Source organism: Anabas testudineus, chromosome 16 (assembly GCF_900324465.2).
Source record: "Anabas testudineus chromosome 16, fAnaTes1.2, whole genome shotgun sequence".
Lineage (NCBI taxonomy): Eukaryota > Metazoa > Chordata > Actinopteri > Anabantiformes > Anabantidae > Anabas > Anabas testudineus.
In genome coordinates this window covers 24,013,961-24,020,726 of record NC_046625.1, presented here as the reverse complement: position 1 = coordinate 24,020,726, position 6,766 = coordinate 24,013,961, and positions in this window count along the sequence as shown.

The following is a 6,766-nucleotide window of genomic DNA, read 5'->3' as shown; positions in this document are numbered from 1 at the left end:
TGTGTTCATGGGAGCTGGACCCACAGTATTGAAGGTCAATTTTCACACGTGTTCACTTATAGAAGGGAAAGCAAAGTGTAACACACAACCCTGTTTGTGCTTGGAATTTCTCTTAAGTGTCAACAACAAAGAGGGGAACTGTGAGTGTTTAGGAGTGGGAATGTTGTTGTCAGCTACTCTGTAGCTCTGTAACTCTGCTCACAGTGTACAGAGACAGACCCCCAGGGTCTAAGTGTATTTTGGAGGAGCAAGATTGATGGCTTTAGAAAAAACTTCCATCATCTTTCAATCCTGTTACGCTCCACCCCAGAATGAACTAAGGTATGTGGAGACAGTAGCACATGACAACCACAATGAAGGAGAAAGTAAAGGCAGGTATAAAAGGCATGCAGTTTATACTTGCAGTCAATAAACAAAGAACAACTGAACAGAAAGGGATGGGGGAGGACAGGGCCAAGCAGTTGTGCCAAAACAAATAAACAAATAAACAAATAAAACTAAACACATCTGCTGTTCTCTTTGGCATAAAGCCAAACAAAACTAAACCAAAAAGCCTATCTGTCTACTCTACAACAGTCTGTCAAAACGATACAGGTGTGGCATCAACCGCGTAACCTAGTGAATATAACATTTCTTATCTATGTGATGCCCATGTAGAGGGTACCCCCAACTTACCTAAATCCTGCCTCCCACCACATACCACTTCAAAACAGGTTCAGAGCAAGAACTGGCCAGGGAACTGGCCCTTTTGTAGAGGTCCTTTGCCCCTTTTGTAGAATTATTCAAGCTTATATAAATAAATATATAAGTTTATATAAATAAACTTTAATTTAATTGAACTGATTGGTCGGCAACATTTAAAGACAGTCAATGGGTGTGGGTCAATCAGGTTCAAATAAGCCAATAAATGGGAGCTACACCTGGCAGTGAGGTCTAGAATCCCTCCTGCCCACTACGCTACCAACAAACGAGATCTAGAGGTCACCTCACCTCAAAATATCCTAGGCTAAGCTTTTCAGTTCAGTGGTTGCACAATGGTGGAACAAGCTTACAACCTTGCTTCTAATAAATCTAATCTCTGGAGATGTAGATTTTTGATTCTAAGAAATCAAAAATCTCTCATCTCATCTTCTAATGTGTTATACAGATATAGCACTCCCAAAACAAACAACCGAAAGAGGCTCCAGTGAAAGCTGGAAATAAAAGCTGAAATGTTCATCTTTTATATTTATCTTTTGATGTCAAACCTAAATGTTTTCAGTCTAAAGCAAAAAGAAAGGAATTGGCCTCACTGTTCCAAAACTTTTTAATATACAGTCAATGTATATTGTATGTGTCTAGTAAACTATATGATATTGCCAATTTTCTCATAAAAAACTTGGAAGAATGTGTGTCACAGCTCAGGACAGGCAGGGACTCAAGCGCATGTCTCAGCACTTAGACAAGACAAAACATGGTGACATGAGGACAGCATCATCCACACCAATGGGTTCCCTGTAAGCAAACAGCAGGGGATCCATTGGTTTTTTAACCTCAGGTCTTAGTAGACGCAGAATCATCCTCTCCAGTGCCTTCATAATGTGGGACGTGAGAGCCACTGGCTGGGAGCTGGGAGCCTCCCCAATTGTAGACTGAGGTTGAAGATCCTCCGTAGAGGCTCAAATAACTGAGCAGCACAGTCCTTAAGCAGCCTAGGACATACATCATCTGGGCCCACTGCCTTACCACAGCACAGCCTTTGTAACTGCAACCTGACCCCTGTTACTGTGACAGATGGTGGAGTGTACTAAGGTGATGGAGAGGGCATAGCTGCAGGGGTTGAGATGCACCCAGGAGTAGGAAGAGGAGTTGGAGTAGATGGAGGAGGAGACACTGAGGAGGAATAAGGGGTTGTAGGGGGACAGACTGCATTTGTAGCAGTATCGAACCTGTTGAAGAACTTGTTAAGTCTATTGACTCTGTCCACATCCCCCACTAGTGCCTGGTTGTTCCTTTTTTTGTAGGCAGTGAAGTTGTTAATTCCCCTCCACATGAGGGATAGGAGTTTTAATGGAATCAATTATAATGCCAGACACTAGTAATGCAAAAGGAAGGAATTTATTATAAAACGAGCGATGCAAGAAAAAACAGGCAACAACGACAATGGACACAGCGGGACACAAGATAGAAAATACAAGAACAAAGGCTTGGTAAAAAAAAAAAAACTGGGAAAGTAGCAACACAAAATCACAAAAAAGGCAAAAAGTCAAAAGTCAGCAAGACAAGAAATCAAAAACAGAACACTCACACAAAAATAACAAGTGACAAAAGAACACAGGGGACAGAGGCTGGGAGCAAGGCCAGATACTGGCTGGAGAACAGCATAAAAACTGACAATCTGGTGTAGTGTGAGGGAAGCTTATGAAGGGAGAGTGGAGAGCAGGTGAAACAGGTCTAGTGATTAGAGTGTGTAAGTTGAGGGAGGACACAGGGGAAGCCGATCTAGTGATTGGGAGATAAACAGAAGGCAGGAAAACTGGTTCAGAGCCAGGAAGGGATCATGACACTCCACACTTCTCTGATTGGATTCTGTTGTAAGTTTCTCTATTTTATTTTGTAGTGCTCCATAGCCAGCTTCAACTTCCTCGTTGGATCATGTTGGACATGTTGGACATGTTTAAGTCTTTCTTTGTCTCTTTTTTTTTAAATGCCTCCTTTTTCAAGTATGGAATATTGGATGACATTGGAAAAACATGATCACAATGATGTCAGTTTGCATTAATTCATTGCATGTTTGTGTCATTTGGTGAAATATGTTGAGAATTAGGAAAAATAGAACAGCAGCCTTCTTTTACAACAGTAAACAGAGTGACAGTAACTGGTATATAGATGTGAAGGTTATTTCCTGACTCAATTGCAGTTGTCTCGCAGCAGAAAAAACTTTACATTCATACTGTGCATGTTCTGTTCGTGTTAGCTCTGGATGCCAAAGAGCAGGAGTTATGGATGACTCAGCTCCAGCTATGTACCCGACGCCACTCTGACAGCAGCACCAAGGTACACACACACACACACACACGTACAATAAAGGTCAGCACCTCATGATTGTTTAAATTTGACAATGACTTGTGAGTTTCCATATCGATCCTCATAGAAATGTCTAGCCCAGCTGCTCATTACATAAAAATGTATCTTATTCTGTTTTTTAGCTTTGATCCTCTCACATAGCTGAACAAACAGCCAATCACTAGTGAAACCAGCCATATGTTGTGATGCTGTTTGTCATCTAACTACACCAAATTACCCAATTTCATCTTACTACTCAGTCCACACACACACACACGTAATGGCACACTTGATTATTAGAGTACACATTAAAGACTATATGTATATATGCGCATTGAGTGTTTGACCAGTGAAGCCCACACTATAAATACCAAATGTAATTCACAATTACAGTTTTTTTCTTTTTTATTGCTAACAAGCATTGGTCAAAACCGAAGTCACACTGTCAAACAGAAGTCCACATAGAGCAAACTGTGAATCACTTTTTATTGCTTATGGACAAAATGCATTTAGTGACCTCAGTTACCAAAATTCATTAACTTGTTTCTCAGTCAATATGTATTGCAAATGCCACCGCATGCCCTTTGGATGGCTGCTCATGAGAACATTTTGAATGGTATTGCCAACAACTTGGTCCTTTTTAGGATTTAGTTTTATTCATGGTAAGTGTTGGAGTTTAGCATGTTTCTGTCAGAACACCCTGGATAAATACAGATACAAACACTGTTCTACAAAGTCACAGATGAGATGCGAAGAAAACAAGGGGGTCTGGAAAAGCTGATGGGACTACATATGGAATAGACTTGATGAAACTTGATGATAAAACTCTGAAGAGATCTGAGTTGGTGACCTATTTATAGCTTATTAAACAGAGGCTTTGATGAATAAATCTTCTTCCTATTGGATGCAGAGATAACCAACAAAAACTGTCTTTTTAATGTAGAGAGATCATCAGGAAGCAGAGGCAGGAGCTTCATCATCTTAAGGGGGAAAATGGCAGGACTAATAATACACTTCCTGCATCACTGCTGAAAGTTTAGCAGTGGCTCACATATGATTTGTCAGCCTGACCATGGGCTCAGGGAGCAGTTCACCAGCCTGTCTGCTACTCCTGCTCCTGAAGATTTTAAAGTTTGTCTATTCCCAAAGCTGACTGAGCAACAACTTAGAAATGCAAAGAGAAAGAAAGAGGGGCCATGGCATTTTCATCTGCTGTTTAATAATAATAACAACAACAACAACAACAACAACAACAACAATAATAACAAATAACAAAATAAGATTTCTCTGAAATATGTTGCTAGAATAAAATTATTAAGCAGGGATATACAGGCTTATATGGCTTCTTTATTCAAAATGAAATGTTGTCCTGTAAAAGCTTAATGTTAACAAGCCCAACACAATAAAGAAAAAAAAACCTATCTTAGTAAGTTGGTAGTCCATCATGTGTTGCCAGAACAACTTCAAAGCAAGTCTCTGCAACTGTACTCTGAAAGGATGGAACACCATTCTCTCAAAAGATATTCTCTTAATTTGTGTTTTGATGATGGTGGTGCAGAGTGCTTTAGTGACTGCAAATGCAGTATTGTGTATTGTTCTCTTGTTGTATGCCACACTTGCCCACCTGTTGAGAATATGGTAAAGGATGATTCATCTATATCTCTGAAGATCAGTGCCCCATTTTTGTACCACTGAACTCTCAAATGTGCAAACATCTTTGTAATGAGGGGTGTATGCATTGCAGCCATATTGTAACATCCCTCTCTATGTAATTGTCCACATAAAGTACTGTTGTTACTGAAACATCCTGCACTTATTCCCTTACACCTAAGGAAGTGTTGCTCTTTGTTTTGCCTTATATGTCACAGTAATGCATTGGCATCACAGTCATTAAATGAACACAAATGTGTTAAGCACAATATCCAAGACATTGTTTCTATTCAAACACCAGCCAGTTAAACAGTGTCTGTGGCTGAAGTTCCCGCTGTCCATGATTTTTTTCAGAATCAGAATCAACTGGGCTTGCTCAACCTGCGTAAAATCCACCATAAAAGAGATTAACACATTATCTTAAGCTGCAAAGAAGGTCAATTACTGCTTTTTGTTTTTAAAATAATCACCAACATCAAATACGATTCAGACATAGACAGCTATCAACTATTTTCTCTTTTGCAAGCTGCTGGGAAATTCTAGAGGTGTCAGCTGTAGACCCACACTTACATCATCATTTTACATAGTAGTCTGAGCACTTGCATAGATTTCATTGGCAATCACAGCTCATGTTTGAAGGTGAAAGCGTCCAAATTACAATCTGAATATTTGATTCTAGCTGGACATTTATTCAGATATGAAACACCATGATAAGTGCCATATTCAATGATCTGCCCCTCTTTTCTCTTCACTAGTTTTTCCAAGGACTAGTCCTAGTCCCAAAGTAGCAAAAGCAAAAGTTTGCATACATATTGTATCTTTTGCTGTGTAAGTGTTTGCATCCATAATTGTGTCTTGTATTGTGTCCATCTGATTTTTTCCTTCAATTTTTGGTCCTCTATCAGAGGCCTGGGAGCTTGAGGTTCCCGTCCAGTATCTTAGCTGTTCTTAGGATTGTGCTTTTCTGTACAGAGCTCCCAGATATTGCTCCTGGAATTGCTTTCACAGTTTTGGGGTCACTGCACCACGATTCTGATTACTCTTTCTCTTCCTCTACTACTGTGTCTAGTTGGTTAGCCATTACCAGTTTGTTGGTCTGTATCTGGAAATCATTCAGAATCTTAGCTTGATCATTCTCAACCAACTGAAGGGGTAGATGCCCTTTTGACCATATATATATATATATATATATATATATATATATATATATATATATATATATATATATATATATATATATATATATATATATATATATATATATATACTGTATATATATATCTATATCTATCTATCTATCTATCTATCTATCTATCTATCTATCTGTCTGTCTATCTGTCTGTCTATCTATCTATCTATCTATCTATCTATCTATCTATCTATCTATCTATCTATCTATCTATCTATCTATCTATCTATCTATCTATCTATCTATCTATCTATCTATCTATCTATCTATATATATCTATATATATATATATCTATATATATATCTATCTATCTATATATATATCTATATATCTATCTATCTATCTATCTATCTATCTATCTATCTATCTATATATATATCTATATATATATCTATATATATATCTATATATATATCTATATATATATATATATATCTTCCAAGCACAGATGTTCCTGTATTCTATGCCAGCCATGGGGTTTCATGTTAGCAGTCTTTCTGCCTGCTAATGTCTTGCACCCTACTGGTATGTGCTGGATTGTCTCAGGGGCATCTTTGCACATTCCACAACTGGTGTCCTGCCTGGTGTAGAAGACTCCATCCTCTTGCACTTGGAGCTCTTTTATCTTAAAACTCTACCTCAGTAAGCAGATGTAGAGGTTTATATCACCTCTGCAGAATGTTTTTGCTTAAACCAGAAAGCAAAAACATTCTGCAAAAACATTCTGGAAGAGATTACAAACCGTTTACTCCCTTCTTCCAAAAGAGCATTTAACATTAAACTGTGAGCAGTAATATGATTGACATGACGTCGTTATTGTCTATTGGAGGTGGTGAGCCGGGCTGAAGGGCAGCACAAGAATCCAGTCAATTCTGTTGAGT